The sequence below is a fragment of the Diceros bicornis genome, chromosome 22 (assembly GCF_020826845.1).
Source record: "Diceros bicornis minor isolate mBicDic1 chromosome 22, mDicBic1.mat.cur, whole genome shotgun sequence".
Taxonomy (NCBI): domain Eukaryota; kingdom Metazoa; phylum Chordata; class Mammalia; order Perissodactyla; family Rhinocerotidae; genus Diceros; species Diceros bicornis.
In genome coordinates, this window is record NC_080761.1 from 10,496,825 (window position 1) to 10,514,232 (window position 17,408).

General features: G+C 42.4%; 1 long non-coding RNA gene across 13 annotated transcripts in view; it reads left to right on the forward strand.

The window, feature by feature from the left end:
* Window positions 1–17,408, forward strand: part of LOC131419955 (uncharacterized) — a 70,085-nt gene that overhangs the window by 34,495 nt on the left and 18,182 nt on the right. The window lies entirely within an intron of this gene.

Sequence of the window (17,408 nt, forward strand, 5' to 3'; positions counted from 1 at the left end):
CTGCCCGATGACCATTCATACAGATGATGGCCAGGTGATCTGTTGGTCTTGCAATAATGCTGTCAAGCTAGGTATCCTGAGGAGGTTTCCCTGAGGAGCGGCTGTTCCTGTTCCTCAAGGTGCCCTCACAAGCCGGGAGACAACATTGTCAAGCTCGAAATATGCCTTCCAGACAGATTAGCACCCCACATATAGCAGATTCTTTAGCTGGACCCACCCAGTTTCCAGACCCTGCCCTGGCCACTCTGGTGTCCACAATCACAAAACCCATCCATACACACCCCCCATTGACCGCCCACCTGTGAGATACTGTGGAATTGGCAACTTTCTCTAAATGAAAATAAGCCACTGTTTTCAGGGAAATATTTGTATCCCTGGACTTTTTCAGATCTGCACGTTCTATCCTCCCTACTGCTCCAGGAATGCTAGAGGAAGGGAGAGGATGAACTGCTACCCATTTTCATTAGGGTCGAGTGAGGGGTGGGGACATGACTCATCACCCCAGACTTCATGAGGGAGAGAAGGGCTCTTAGGAGCAGGTGACATTTATTCCTCACCAAGAGATCCATGAGGAAGATTTCTCCCAACCCCCCATATCAGGGCCTAAACACTCCCACACTTGCAATTCCAAAACTTTCTGAGGCAACAAAGGGGAATTCTGGCTGTATTTTTCCAGAGGAACTGGTCCCACCCTGCAGCTGTGTATAGTTCGGGACAGTGAGGGAGCAGATGAAAAGATAGGTTGAGCCAAGTTCTGGACTTGAAGGGTTTTTCTGTCTTTGAAAAGGCCTGAAAGTTTTTAGAGTGAACTTCTTGTACTTTTTATGAAAAAATAAGGTGTTTTGAATAGAGGACATCTAAACAGGCTCAAATAAAGGACCCAGGATAGAACTGAGAAGACCACTGTCAGGCCCCTTACAAGGGACTGGTCATCTTGTAGAAACCAAAAGAGGAAATCAGTCAGAGCTGACCTCCTTCCTTCCTTTCCCTGAGCACAAGCCCCGGGATACCCCAAACAGACGCCCCCAGCGCACCACCCAGAGAACACCACTCTCTGTTAGCAGAAACATTTACTGAGGAGGATCAGTATCCTCTGTTGTGCTAAAGAAAGGTCCTCCATCGGAAGATGTTTTATCATGAAAACTGCGAGCCTTTCTCAACAAGGACTAAATAATTTCTTTGGGGACATTTTTCTCTGGGATTCTTGGAGAAGCGTTTTCTGTTTGAATAGAAGAGTCAAATCTCTGAACACAGTGCCTTCATCACAGGTGTGGGTGGCCAGAGGGACCTGGCATACCTGATGCATGCAGGTGGGGCTTGGATGGGGCTCAGGCTCCCTGGAGGGCTGGGAAGCCGGTTGACTCTGGCATAAATGCTGGTCCTTGAAGGCCACAACTCTCTGGAGATGTCTGATCCCGTCTCAGTTCTAACACTTGTAAGACAACTCTGGTGAGCAGAGACAGCATCTTGGCTGCGGGACTTGGTACTTGCCCATTCCCCTTGCTGTGGGTCAGAGAGAGCCCCATAGTTGGAGGGATGCCCCTTGTCAGGCTGTACCTGGGCCTGCAGTTCCTGCTCCTGCTGACTTAACTCCATGGCCTCAGGCACGTACCTACATGCCAGTTTTTCCTCTAGGATCTTCCCAGTGGCTGTCGTGAGCTCATGAGCTTCAGGAGGCCCACAGCTCAGAAGGAGAGCTGCACTTGCAGCGGGGTCTTGGTGCTGCTCAAAGGTTGACATGAACTTGGGTTTTGCTGGGGACTTTACTGCCCTGTGATTTTTCTCTTGGAATTGATCCACTGAAAAAAATTGCCTCATCTTTTTTCTGAATTAACTTTCAGGAGGAAACTGTTCATTCTGTGACAGAGACAGGGAAGTGCCCTCTAATTCTCTGTCCTCAGTAGAGTGGCTCTTCTTTCTGGCTTTAGGTGTCCCAGCTCCTGAATCCTCACTTCCACATTCTCCTGTTTTGGAGCCCAGAGGCCTCACTGTCTTTGCAGCTGGTGGGAAATTCTTATCCTTGCATTTCCATGAGACTCGTTCAGAGACCCAGGGCTCCTGCTCCTGCTCCGTGCTGATCCGGGTGTCCTCCAAGTGGACATGCAGCACCTGGGAAGCTCCTTGTCCCCACTGGAGATGCTCTGGGACTGAGGGAGGACTTGGAAGGCAAGCTCTCTGAAATAAGGAACATGTCTTGAGCCTGGCTATGCTCCTCACTCTCCAGTTGAAACTTTAACTAAGGAGCTGTTTTATAATGTCTGATAGTTTAGAATCTTGGGGAACCGATATTTTTGGTGAGGGATATTCAGTGTGATAATGTGGCAAAGAACATATACTTGACATGAGCCTGCTGGCAAGAGAATACTGAAATTCTGAATTTCAGCAAGGCTAGAATGGTCAGTGCCTTTGATTGTTGGCACACCAGTGAACAACCCACCAAGGCTATCTGGAGGTGAGTTCTCCGGAACAGACTTCAGTAGGGTGGAAATCAAGTTAGATTGAGTCACAGTTAACAGGCAGTCTGGTGGTGGTGAAACAGACAGGGTTGGTGGTATGTGATGACAAGCCAATGAATCAGTGGAATTCATTGGGACAAATCTGGTAAACGGTTGATATCTTGGGAAAGGGTAGGGTAAACAGAGAAGATGGTATGTAGAGACAAAGTGGCCTCTGGTTGGAGAACAGAATCCACTGTCTGAGTGTCATGTGGTGGTAGAGGGAAGGACAAGGGGTTGGGGTGAGATATGGTCTGCTGGGAGTTTGGAATCCAAGGGAGGAAAAGGCTCTGGTGGCAGAGAGTGACCTGTTGGTGAGGGTGAAAGAATGTCATCTATGGGTGTCATTAGATTAGGCAAGAGAATAGAGGGGGCAGGTAAGGAAGGCTCTGACAGAGGGGCTGGTATTAGGTCTCCTAAAGGGTCTACTGAGAAGGCAGAGGACTGGGTGAACCATGACTCAGTCACAGAAGCTTTGGAAACCAAAGGGGAGATCGAGGGAGTAGTATATTCCAGGGTTTCCAGGGACATCAGCCAATTGACCTCAGAAGTTGCACTATTACATACCTCATGGAAGGAGTCTGAACATAACAGTTAATGAAAGCAGATGGTATCATGATGCGGGTCCAGGGGGCTGCAGGAGACAGGAGGTACAAAGCTGCAGCCAGAACCAGAACAAACGTAGTGGACCCTGGCAGGTCTGGGAAAGGAAGGGGCAGCCAATGCATACTGTCCTTACACGTTTCCCCACTTCCTTGATCTCACAATATACCTTATTTCCCTCTCTCCAAGGCTTTCACATTCTGACTCTGAGGATTTTCCCTCCCATGTCAGTCCCAGGCTTCACTGAGTCCTTAGAAATTCATAGACTCTACTAAAAGAGGGATACAGGAAAGAAGAGTAGTGTTTAGTCACCTTTGCAGAAGAGAAAGCACCTTCCTTGCCTCCTCTGCTTTGCTCTGACAAGCTGCCCAACCTGGGAAACCAGGAGAGTGATGAAGATAGAAGGAAGAGATCTTTTAGGAGGCTGAGTAGAATGTCCTTTATGGTATGCTTGGTAGATTGGACTTGGAGAGTCCCAAGAATTAGGATTCAAGATCACGTGGTTAATGATAATAATAACAAAGCTCACATAATGTATGTTGTTTTATCATTCACAATGGACTTTCCTGTGAGGAACATGAGTCAATGGTTACTTCAAAGGGGAGTCTGATCATCCAGGAAGTCAAAGTACTTTCACAAGGTCAGGAGACAGAAGTTCTGACTCTTGACATCTCACATGGCCACCTATTGGGTGACACCCATTGCCCAGATCCATCACTGCTTCATGCCCAGGGAGGGGCAGAGCAGGAATCTGAGAAGTGTCTCGGGTTCTGACTGCCTTCCCATCAGCCTCTCCTCTGAGGGCTCTGTTTTCTGAGAGGGACAGTATCTAGCAACTGACATTCTCAGAGATCATGGACCTGGGATCTCAGGGAAAGGACAGGAAGGGTCACCCTTGGAGAGCTCAGGTGGAATAGGTAGAACCCTAACCTCTCCATGTTCCACCTTTCCTTCTCTTGACTCTGCCCTGACGCTGAGAACAAAAAGAAAAGAATGAGAGACTGGGGCCCATTTCTCTCCATTCTCTAGGAAACTCAGATATCCATTATCCAAGAATAATATGACTGTCTATTTTAATTAATAGAACTGTGTGTTCCTTCCTTTAATTAATTTTTAAAGGTGATAAAATATTTTCAATTTTTCCTTCTTAGAAAAACTCAAAGAAGGATTTTTGTCTATGAGGTCCACACTTGATATTCTCAGAAGTTCTCTGCTCAAGGAGGGTGTAGAATCAGACCAACAGGCATGTCTATGCTCCCTCAGATAGGACCCTATATCCTGGGACAGAGCTCAGGCTCCAGCCTCTGCTCAGTGGCTCAGCCCTGCTCTCCTGATCTGCCCAACATGAAGGGAGGCTTGGATGAGTGATGCCTGACATGGGAATGTGACTCATGATCAAGTGCTGGGAACTCTGTTCTCCTGCACAGATCCCAAATTCTGTAAATAACCCAATCCAAGGCCATGAAATCACTGTCTGAGGTTTAGTCCAGAATCTTCCACCACACTCAGATGATCTGTGAGCTTCAGTTGGAAACTTTAGTCCCCTCTGAACCCGTAGTTCTGCCCGTTCTCTTCCCCTAGAAGATTGTTCTATCTTCTTCTCAGACTTCCTATTTTAGATGTCTCTCTAACCCAACCAAATTCATTTGGAAATGTGAGAAGAGGAACGGGAAAGTAAATAATCATTCTTTGAGGGGTGACTTCTGGTTCCAGCTTCAACTTAAAGAGCTTTGGAGTTGTCACTCCAGTCTTTAGAAGGAGCAAAAAGCTGAAAGAGCTGAAAATCAATGACTTTTCTTGGAGCTGTCATAGAATTGAGGTCACAGGGCAAACCACTACTTGAAATGTTCAGAGAAGGTGAGTGCAGAGAATCAATAAAGATCAGCTTACCTGGAGCAGAAGCCACTGGAGTCATAAACGGGTAGAAACACTTCAAAGGACACTTTGACAAATCCTGAGGGATGCATGTGGGGTAGCATGAGAGTGAGAAACTCCTGGGGTCACTATCTTGGTGGGGCCCCCAACTTATTCATGAATTTTACCTCCAGGAACCCCACCAGGTTCTCACAGTGAAAAGCCATAAAGAAACTTTGATGTTTCTGGTGGGGGAGGATAGGGGTGGTAAGAAAGGTAACCACTTTTGAAAACATATTGAAATATTCCCTGAGTATTCTCCATAACAGAAGCCTGCTTAGCAGGGGAAAAGACTGCCAAGCCTTATCTCACATGGGTGAAGGGAAATTACCCAACTACAGCCCCTTCCAGCCTTCCTGTCTCACCTAAAGAGTGAAAAGAAAAAAAGAAACACTTGTGAACATCACAACCCAGGGACACAGGCCTCCTAAAAGACTGAGATTTAATCATGTTCTCTCCCCCAACAGCTTACCACCACATTCACAGGAGTCCAGTATAGTCATGGGATCATAGCTGAAGGAGCTGCAAGGCATAGGCTCTATTTGAGGAGGCGATTTAGGGAAACCTAAAGACACGAGGGCAGCTGAAATCAAGGACGCTAGAGAAAATTGAAACCTCTGACATGTATAGCTATAGTAAATATTAAGCACAGCCCAGCACCTAGCCAGATTAACATAAAACTTCACACTAAAGGTCTATTTACTTCAGTTCCTGTTAACCAAAACATCATGTCTGCTTTGAACAGGAAATTACAATGCATGCAAAAAGGCAAGAAAAAGCTGAAGAGACAGAGTAAGCACCAGATCTACATTTAGATGTGACAGAGATTTTGGAATTATCATTCATTGAATCTAAAATAACTGTGCTTAATATGTTAAGGGGTGTAATGGAAAAAGTAGACAACACACAAGAACAGATGAGGAATGTAAGCAGAGAGAGGGAAACTCTTAAGAATGAATCAAAAGGAAATGTTAGAAACTAAAAACACTGTAAGAGAAATTAAGAATGCCTTTGATTGGCTCATGTGTAGATTGCATATGGCCAAGGAAAGCATACATGAGTTTGAATATATGTCAATAGAAACCTTGCAAACTGAAATGCAAAGAGGAAAAGAATTGTTAAAATATTTTAAAACCCACAATATCCAAGAACTGTGAGACAGTTTCAAAATGTATAACATACATGTAATTGGAATACCAGAAGGAGCAAAAGGAGAGAACAGAGCGGAAGAAATATTTGAAGTAATAATGGCCAAGGATTTTCCAAAATTAGTGACAGCTTAACCATAGATTATGGAAGCTCAGGAAAAAATAAGCAAGGTAAATACTAAAAAACTCTATACCTGGACACATCATATTCAAACTGTAGGAAACCAAAAGATAAAATCTTGAAAGAATCCAAAGAAAAATAAACACTCTACATCTAGAGGAAGAAGGATAAGAATTGTGGACTTCTCATCATAAATCACACAAACAAGAAGAGATTGTAGTGAAATATTTAGTAAAAGAAAAAACAAAGAACTCCACCCCCCTAGGATTTTACTTCTATTGAAATTATCCCTCAAAAGTGAAGGAGAAATAAAAAATTTCTCAGACAAAAACTGAGGGAATTCATCAGCAGTAGACCTGCCCAGCAATAAATGTTAAAAAAAATTCTTCAGGGAGAAGGAAAATTATAACTTGGATCTACATAAAGGAAAGGAAGAGAAGGACTAAATGAAGCTAAAATAAAACCTTTCTTTTTCTTCTCCATTGATCTACTACTACTAATAATAACAATAATGTGTTAGGTGATTATAGTAGAAGGATAAGTGAAATGAATGAAAACAATGTTACAAGGACTTAGAATAGTTGTAAATGTATGTTACAAACTCTAGGGCAACCACTAAAATATTTTTTTAAAGTAGAAGAATCAATATGCTAAGAGAAGAGAGAAAATGGAATCATATAAAATGCTTATTTAAAACCAGAAAAGGCAGAAAAAGAGGGGAAGGAAAAAGAATAGGTAAAATGAATCGTAAACAGTTACAGACATTGTAGATATTAATCCAAGTATGTTAAAAAAATCACTAAACATAAATGGTCTAAATTCAGTAATTAAAAGATTATCAGAGTAGATTAAAAAAACAGGATTCAGTTATATGTTGTCTACAAAACACCCACTTTAAATATAAAAATACAGATAGATTAAAAGGCACAGAAAAATGTACCATGCTAACACTAACCAAAGAAAAAAGGAGTAACTATATTAATTTCAGACACAGCAGACTTCATAACAAGGAAAATCATCAGGGATAAAGAGGAACATTACATAACAACAAAGAGGTCAACGCTCCGAGAAGACACACAATCCTTAACATATATACATCTAAGAACAGAGTGTCGAAATATGTGAGGCAAAAACAGGTAGAACTGCAAGGAGAAATAGATGAATCCACTGTTATTGTTGGAGACTTCAACACCCCTCTATCAGAAATGGACAGGTTCAGCAGGCAGAAAATCAGTATGGATATAGTTGACGTGAACAGCACCATCAATCAAGTTGATCTAGTTCACATTTGTAGAATACTTCATCCAAAAACAGAATACACATTCTTCTCAAACTCACATGGAACATTCACCAAGATAGACCACATTCTGGGCCACAAAACACACTTTAACAAATATAAAATAGAAATCATACAAACTATGTTTTCAGAGCATAATGGAATTAAACTACAAATTGATTAAAGAAAGATAGCTGGAAATCCCAAAATGTTTGGAGATTAAACAACACATTACTATAGGTTAAGGAAGAAGACTCGAGAAAAAAAATATTTTAAACCAAATGAAAATTAAAATACAACTTATCAAAATTAGTGAGATGCAGCAAAAACAGTACTTGGGGGGAATTGATAACATTGAACACACCTGTTTGTAAAGAAAAATTTAATACCTCTGAGGGACTCTGGTTTACTTACCTGATTGATGTGTCTGTGTTTCCAAAATATTGGTAAACATGGATTCCTCTTTAGGTAGCATAGCAACAGGAGAAGGAGCACCATCCCACCCAGGAAGGCAAGGATGGGAATACCTAGGAAGGTGAGCTGGAGCTCAGCCATGGTGCAGTAAGGCTCCTCAGATAAAGAAGATGGTCCACATCATCAGAAGTGCATTGCTGCCTCAGGCAGCTGGGCATTAAGAGTACATTCTAGACTTGAGTTCCAGGCCCACATCAGAGATCTTTAACACAGACACCAAAAGTTCTTGAAGGCAGGGGAGGGGACAACACAGGAGAGATGAACCCACAACCCTTCCCCCACCATCCAGCCCCACAGATCTGTCTGTCCCTCCAGGGCCATTTAGATACCTCCAACCTACCTTCCAACTCCAGCCATTCACCATACCATATATTTACTATATATTGGTGTTTTAACCAGGTAAAAGGGGTCGGATCGGTCAAAGAATAGCATCTTTCCTGCCCAAAGGACCACTCAGAGCAAATATCTAATAAGTAAGCAATGATTGTTTATTAATAGAGATATACAAAATTAGGCTAAAACAGCTACAGCGAAAGAAAATCAGTAAAATACGAGAATACAAGAATGGGAAAATGAAAGTAACATCAAGCCGGGTACTCACAACAACTCCGCCTTTAGCCAGGGAAGTCCCAAGAGCACGGCCAGGCGAGGAGTGCCGGTTGAGAGAAAGGATCCTGGGCAAGGCGTCCCCTCCACGGGTGAGACTCCCGCCCAGGCAAAGCTAAGCAAGGGTTTTTATTTAGGATTTCATCAACGGCACATATGGGACCATCTGGTGTTTCTTTTCTTTAGATGTTAGGTGTTATCCAGCGTGTGCATGCACTGTGACTCACGGTAATCGTCCGGAGCCAACACAGATGGCCAGTCTGTGCCTGTTCCCGACTTTCCTTGAGTCTTGAGACATAAACAATTGCAGTTTGTATTGTGGGAGAAGGGCCAGTTCCCATCACAAGCAACTGCTTTGTATTTCTTTAGTGCAGATGGTTTCTGAGGGTCACAGAGTGGCCATCATGGCTTCACTCATGTCAATTCATGTTTGGCCGTGGCCTCTCCATTACCCATAGGAAACCAGCCGCACAGCCAGTGAACTTCGTACACAATTAAGAGCATAAATCCCATAAAGAGTATACCCAGAAGTACTACAAGTAGTAAACCATCTCAAAACAATGATCCTACATTTTAGGGTAACCAGTTAAATAAACCCTTAGAATAAGAAATAGTATCTATTTGATTTTGTAGATCCTTAATCACACATTTTATAGCTGGGATTTCATCAGAAACATTAAAACAACACATCCCGGGTATTTGGGTACAGGATAATTTGTGCAATAGGAACAGATAATCTAAAGCAGCCCGTTGAATCGGGGCTTCTTAACTCTTGTAATTCTTTTGAAATGGCGAATAGAGCTTTAATAGTATCATTCATCACATGTGTTAATGAACAGGATAAATGTTCTACGTCAATAATTATTTATAGTTAATTTAGGGTCAGGTAATAGCAAAGCGGCTAGAGTAGCAACAGTAGATATTGGTAATAAATTTACATGTGGATTATAATCTGTGGCCAGTGCACGAGTCTGTCGATGTGTGTCAAGGGGATAATGTGCTAGCAAAGGAATAATAACTCCCATTCCATAAGCCATAGAGTTTTCAGGAGGAATATGGGAGAAAGCTTTATCTCTGCATAACCAGAATATTTCTGCGGACAGAGTTAATTGCCCCGGGCAGGGTGTTATAGTAGTATTACAAAAATTTGGGATATAAGTACAATTGAGACAATAACAGGTGGTGGACGTGGTCCCAGAAATAGGAATAGAAGATATAGGAAAGATAGTAGTTGTATTAGGAGAGGGTTGGGACGTATAAGCCAGATAAGCTTATTCCTAATAAATTGGCGTGGAGAAGACTATTGGGGTCATCATTATTACATAAGCAAAAGGAGGTAACATTTAGCACATTTTTAGCCAAATGCATCCATATATTGGAATTTCCTAAGGCACTTGTGGCATTTGGTAACATGCTAACAAATTGAGATTGATTCAAATAAGGGGTACCTGGCTTTCCTTTCTTCCATTTAATACAGGCATATGTACCTCCACTACGTAGAGTAGCAGTAGGCAACACGATAGAATAATTAGTATTGAGACGATGAGATTGATCTGAAATGTTACGATAAAGGGAAGTAAACATCAATTTATGTGACCAAATAGTTTGTCCATTCAGGGTCCAGGTTATTGGTCCAATTGGTGTGGAACAGTTGGTCCAACACTGCAGATGTAGAGGGTCCCCCACGGTGACGTTCGTTGGAGCTTGCATCCTCGGGAAGCAGGAGGTGACTATAGGCATCGTGGAGATTAGACAGTGCATCAGCAACATCATGTATTCATGTAAAGAGATAGCATGTTTAGGAACATGATATAGCTTGGTATCTTGTGGATACATTATTATTACTGTGGCAATAGGTCCCTGTGCCGTTATTTCAGCAACTTTGGGAGACGTATTCGGGGGATATGTCACCCAAACTTTGGCTCCAGGTTTCTATTCATCTGTAGATCCAAATCTCTGTAATCCTCTTTTTGTTAATATTGTAGGGGGATTCCCCATTTCTATTTTTGGATTTCATAAAGGGAGTACTAGTAATTGTCCAATTCTGTCCCCTTGATTTAGGACAATATCAGTAGTGCTGGTATTTAACAAGATAAATTTTAATTCTCCTTGATAATTAGGATCTGTTACTCCTCCCAGAACATCTATCCCCTTGGTAGCCAAGCCTTAATCTTCCTTGCAATAGCCCAAACGTGTTGGGCCGGAATTCTATCCCTATTTCAGTGGAGATAAGTTTTTGTCCCCCTGGTGGTATATGAATCATAGCAATAGTTGTTAAATCTAATCCTGCAGCCCTGGCCATGGCCCTGGATGGGGCTATGGCCCTATCCAAAAAGGGCCAATATTTTAAGGTAACAACTCCTTGTGAACTGGCTTTTATTTGTGCGGGGGGCGGGGGGGGGCAGGATAATAATCGTAACAGGGGAGTGTCATTTGGCCCTATAGGCCTATTATTTAATATATTTAAGGCTGTAATAAGATGAGTATGCCAATCTCAGAGGGACCCATTGCCCAATTTATGTAGTTGTTGTCTTAGGAGCCTGTTCATTCGTTCAATAAGACCAGCAGCTTGAGGGTAATAGGGTGTATGATATATCCAATCAATATAATTTTTTTTTGCATATGTTTTTACCAACTTACCTGTAAAGTGGGAACCATTGTCACTTTGTATTTGTTGGGGGGTACTGTAATATTGACGAATCAAATTTAAGAGTTTTATAGTATTTTGTTGAGTAGCTGCATGGAATGGGATGGCTATTAAATATCCAGAAAAGGTATCAACAGAAGTACAAATATATGTACAGCCTCGTGATCTCGAAAGAGGTCCAATATAATCTATTTGCCAAATTTGAGCAGGGAAGTTTCCCCGTTTGATTTGCCCGCGATATGGATGTGGAATTTCTCTTCTGTTAAGCTGTTGACAGATAGTACAATTTTTATGGCAGAAGTGATATCATCATGTGTGACAAGGATTCCCCTCTGTATTGCCCACCTGTATGACGTTTGTTCCCCCAAATGTCCACTTTTTTTGTGGACCCATCTCACCAATCCTGGATTGGTGGCTGTGGAGCATATTTGTACCAGCTGATCCACTTGAGCGTTACATTTTTTTTCTGTTGAGATCAAGGGGCTATGAACATCAACGTGGAAAACAGTTATTACAGTAGTTTGACTCCAAGTCCATATATCCTCCCATAAAGGTTGCCCCCATATTTGTTTGTCCCCTATCTTCCATTGTTGATGCCTCCATTGAGGCGTCCAGGTGGCCATTCTCTGAGCTACTGCCCATGAATTTGTATATATATGGCATTGTCACCCTTGTTCTTGTTGTATTGCTTGATATCCACATATAATTCAGCATGTTGGCTACTCATGTTGTTCCCTGTAGTTATGATTGTTTGTTGGGTATTTGGGTTATATGCTGTCGCCTTTCATTTTTGTTGTCCTCCTCACATTTTAGCTGATCCATCTGTAAACCAAGCATGCTTTTTTTGTTCATCAGGTAATGAATCATAAGGTCCTCCCCATTTAATGGGAGATTTCGTCTGGGGAGAGACTAGTGGAGGGGAGGGTTCTGTATTATGTACAGAGACCTGTTTATGTAATAACGAAATTCCTTTAGGCCCAGGTTTTGCCCTATCTTGTATATACCATTTTCATTTTATGATATTGGCTTCCTGAGCATGGCCGATTTTATGGGTGATGGGGTTACTTTGTATCCATGACATAATCGGAATTTGGAGTCTTAGCAGTACTTCAAGATTCAAAGTTAGGCCTTCAGAATCTGTGAGGGCCCAATAGCATGCTAATAATTGCTTTTCAAGAGGGGTATAATGCTCACTAGCTTCTGGAAGTTTTGGGCTCCAAAATCCTAAAGGAAAACGTTTAGATCCTTGTTTTTGCCAAAGGCTCCAATTAGCATAAGAGTTGGTAACATCTACTTGTATTTCTATTGGCCCTTCTTTTATAGGCCATAAATCTAATGTTGTTTGTGTGGCCTGTTTGGCAGCTTCAAAGGCCTCTTGTTGCATTAAACCCCATATAAAATCATATTTTTTCCTGGTTATTTTATATAGGGGTGCCAGTAAATGGCCCAGATGGGGTATGTGTGCTCTCCAAAATCCAAACAATCCAATAAATTTTTGTGCCTCTTTTTTATTACAGGGGGCTGCCAAATCCAATATTTTTTGGCGGACTTGAGGTAAAATTTCCTGTCATCCTGCATTCTATAATATACCTAAAAACTTCACTGTAGTTGCTGGTCCTTGTATTTTAGAAGGGTTAGTTTCCCATCCATTAAGGTTTAATGTCTCTATTGTTTTGACCAATTGTTTTTGTATATTTTCTTCCACTAATCCTTGTAATAAGATATCATCTATGTAATGAGTCAATTGGACTTCTGGAGATAAATCCATCTTTTCTAAGGTTTTAGCTACTTGTCTGTGGCATATTGTAGGGCTATGAATATATCCTTGAGGTAATGGAATAAATGTATATTGATATCCCATCCATGTGAAAGCAAATTGCTCTTGTGCCTCTTCCGAGATAGGTATGGTAAAAAATACATTGGCCAAGTCTACCATCACATACCATGTACCAGGATGATGCTGTATGGATTCTATGAGAGATACCAAAACAGGAACAGCCACCTGTACTGGTGGCATGACTTTATTTAGCTCTCAATAATCTACTGTCATCCTCCATGTTCCATCACTTTTCCTGACAGGCCATATTGGGTTATTCCATGCAGTGGTGATGTGCCTCAGCATGCCCACCGCTAAATACTCATTAATGGTATCAGTAATCTCTTGTTGCCCACCAGGTATTCGGTATTGTTTCCTGTTAATAACTTGTGTGACAATAGGTATGGGTACTGGGTCAGACAATTTTCCTACAATTACTGAATGTATTTTAAAAATCAGGGCTCAAATTGCAAATTGATATCTCCCATCAGATAATTCTAAAGTGAGCCCCTTTAATATGTCAATCCCTATTATATGTTCAGGTATGGGGACTATCATAACCAAATAAGTGCGTTTTGGCAGTTGTCCTATTTGCATAACTATATTGGCAGCGGTGGCTTGAATTTCTTTTCCTCCCAATCCAGTAATGGTGTTAGAGGTGCCCTTAAATTTGGCAGGATTCCCACTAATCAATGTGGCCTTCGCTCCCGTATCTACTAAAGCTCGTACCGTTGTGATAGATCCATTCTTCCAAAATATTTTAATTGGTACATGGAGACGAGCGTCCCATCGAATCGTAGCTGCACTTTCTACAGACACGCGAGCTTGACCTATCCTTCAGTCCCATAATCCAGCCAAAAGGGGATCTGTCATCAAAGGGGCGCTGGGTATTTTGGGCTCCTCAGAGGGAGTAGTCTCGGGGGTTATGTCCTTTCTTGTTTACCTTTTTTATGCTTAATCCCTTTTCTTTATATAGCTTCCATAAATCTTTAGTATCCACCCCATCTATTTGATCTTTGGGGACTCCTGCATGTAACAATGCCATGAACATATCCTTTCTAGATACTTGATCTTTCTTTGCATCTGACTTAGGAGGATGGGGCTTATTAGCTTCCCAATCCCCTAGATCTCCTAGCTGCATAATTTTGTCTGTTATCCCTGCAATAGGGTTTTTGGTTTCGTTCATGAGCAATGTCATTATCACTTGTTTATATGTGGGAGGAGCAGTTTTAATCAATTTGTTGCAAGCTTGGATGCTTAAGCCCATCTCATTTAGGGCTTCACCTGTCCCCCCAAAACTGCTCATTTTATGGTCTCCTCCCTTAACTTCTGTACACAGTCCCTCAGAGTATACCAGGGTCTTTCCGTATCTGGCCACATATCATCCATAGGATATTTATCTTGAGCCCCTTTGACTGCCAATGCCAATAAAGTAGTGCCATCATTTTGTTGGCCATGATCATTCATGGAGTGGGCATTCATGCTCCAATCTCGAAATGCTCCTGTATAACTAGATCATTAGAAAGAGTCACAAATTTGAGTGCATCTCCAGCGTCTAGGTTAATGCCAACGGCTCCCATGTCATATAAACAGACTAGCCAGGTTAAAATGGATTTGCCTGGCTTCTGGGTGGCTCGTGCCAAGATGTCAGAGATTTCTTGTTGTGTGAAATCCTCTGCGACATCCCTTCTAACCAGATACTCACCATTTGATTCCATTCGTCTACGCCATAAAGGGCGGACTTATGAAGGTTTGGGCTGGATCTCTGTTTCGTCGTCAAAATCAGTACCCTCCATGTCATCATCCCACATATCACCGTCCCAGGTATCAGGATCCCATTCGGGACCTGCAGAGGCTATAGCCATATGAACCTTTCTCACATTCACCTTTCCTTTCCTTTTCTTATATTTATATTTGGCCACTCTCACAGCTGCCTTATCAGCTATCTGTTGGTAGTTATGAGCTTGGTCTCCTAGCACATAATTTTGGCATTGAATCAGCGATAGGCGCAACTGCAGATCAGCAATCTCTTTCTCCAAAAGCGCCTTTTCTTTCTGGACCTTATCTCTGTCCTCCATGGCTCGCCGGTAGGCAGTCAACAGACACCATCCCCGTCGTGCCAGGAAAGAAACATTGTCTTTCCCTTTTCTTTCTACTGATTGTAGTGCCTTAGCCACATCCAAACGTTCATACCGGTGAAGCCGGACATCCCAAGACTCACATAGACCCGATCTACGAGCCTATTCAGCAGCCAAAACACAAAGAGGGGGCTCTTCCCATCGGGTATCTCAACAGGCGTTGTTGTCACATTGGACATTTGAACAGGAAAGCCATTTCTTCACCGAATTCTGCTCACAGCGCTAATTATGTTTTAAACAGGGAAAAGGGGTCAGATCGGTCAAAGAATAGCATCTTTCCTGCCCAAAGGACCACTCAGAGCAAATATCTAATAAGTAAGCAATGATTGTTTATTAATAGAGATATACAAAATTAGGCTGAAACAGCTACAGCGAAAGAAAATCAGTAATATATGAGAATACAAGAATGGGAAAATGAAAGTAACATGAAACCTGGTACTCACAACAACCATGCCTTTAGCAGGGGAAGTCCCAACAGCACAGCCAGGCGAGGAGTGCCGGTTGAGAGAAAGGATCCTGGGCAAGGCGTCCCCTCCACGGGTGAGACTCCTGCCCAGGCAAAGCTAAGCAAGGGTTTTTATTTAGGATTTCATCAACGGCACATATGGGAACATCTGGTGTTTCTTTTCTTTAGATGTTAAGTGTTATCTAGTGTGTCCATGCACTGTGACTCCGGGTAATCATCCGGAGCCAACACAGATGGCCAGTCTGTGCCTGTTCCCGACGTTCCTCGAGTCTTGAGACATAAACAATTGCAGTTTGTATTGTGGGAGAAGGGCCAGTTCCCATCACAAGCAACTGCTTTGTATTCCTTCAGTGCAAATGGTTTCTGAGGGTCACGGAGTGGCCATTGTGGCTTTACTCATGTCAATTCAATTGGTGAAATTTTCTGTTCATTCCACCTCTTACCCAGATATTACCTGAGACCCTTTTACTGCTTGGTGACCTCCCTTTGGACCCCACATCATCCTTGAAAGTCTGCTATGCCCAGGGATTTACACCCCCAAGATCTACTCTGCCCTCAACTACAGCTTCCCCTCATACATAATGTGTTTTTACCTGTATGAAACCAGAAATATACTCAGCAGCAGCCCCAACCCCCATATCTCCTCAAAAGAATCCACTTTCACCAAAAAGGATGAGAGAGCAGAGTAGCCTGTAACCACAAACAGAAAGCATGAGAAAGAGGGAGACAAGGGCATGGCACACCCATGGACCCATGGCAAACAACTTAAAAATCTTTAGTAGTTCTTTTTTTCCCCAAAATCTCCCTTAGGCTGTTCAGCCCCTAAGGTTTTCAAACCTAGGCCCCTCCACCCATACAGTGTCTTACCCTGCTGCTCCCTCTTTCTTCTCTCTGCCAAATCCCCTCTCTCCCCACAACATTTTAAATTTCTCCTTAGTTTTACAGAGCAGTTGTGCTGGACCATAGCTCACGGGACCAAACTCATCTTGGTTTAGGGAGTGGGCTTCTCTTTAGCATAACTTCTAATGAGCACAATTGTAATTATTTTTAGTGTTACTATTTGTTGTTGTTGTTTTAATCACACCTTTGGTTACTTCTTCCATTAAAGGTTTTATGATTTTTTTCCCTTCTACTTTCTATCTTTTCACCAAAATTCCTATTAACATCTCCATACCTTTTTAAACAAGAATGTCATTTTTGTTGATGGTGTATATGCATTTATTTCATCTCCCCATGCTAGCTAGTCATTTAATAGTTGTAACCCTTACAGCTTCATTATTTAGTGCTTAACTGCTGCAATGAAGCCCTGTGTCATTTTGAAACTCCCTTTGCCTGCCTGCATTCCCTCACTGATTCTGATGAGTCAGTCTGGGCCAGAGACGCCCAACCTTTCCCTCCCACATGAGAGCGTTTACCAATAACGGCAGCTCCTTTCTTTCCCTGTCTTCTCCTGCATCCACAGTTTCACCATCGTCTCTACCCAAAAGGAAGGGACATTTCAAGCCCACCCCTCTCACGTGCCCTCCCTCAACTGCAGGAGGTGTCTCTGCTCAGAAAAAATCCCTCTACATATCTTTGAATCTCTGGCGTTGTTTTTTTAATACTTAGTCTGGTCCTGACTGCCCCTAAGGTCCCTATGACACAATTATGAAAACGTCCTTTAAAGTCTGAGCAAGATAAACTCCACCAAAAAAATTTCCAGGT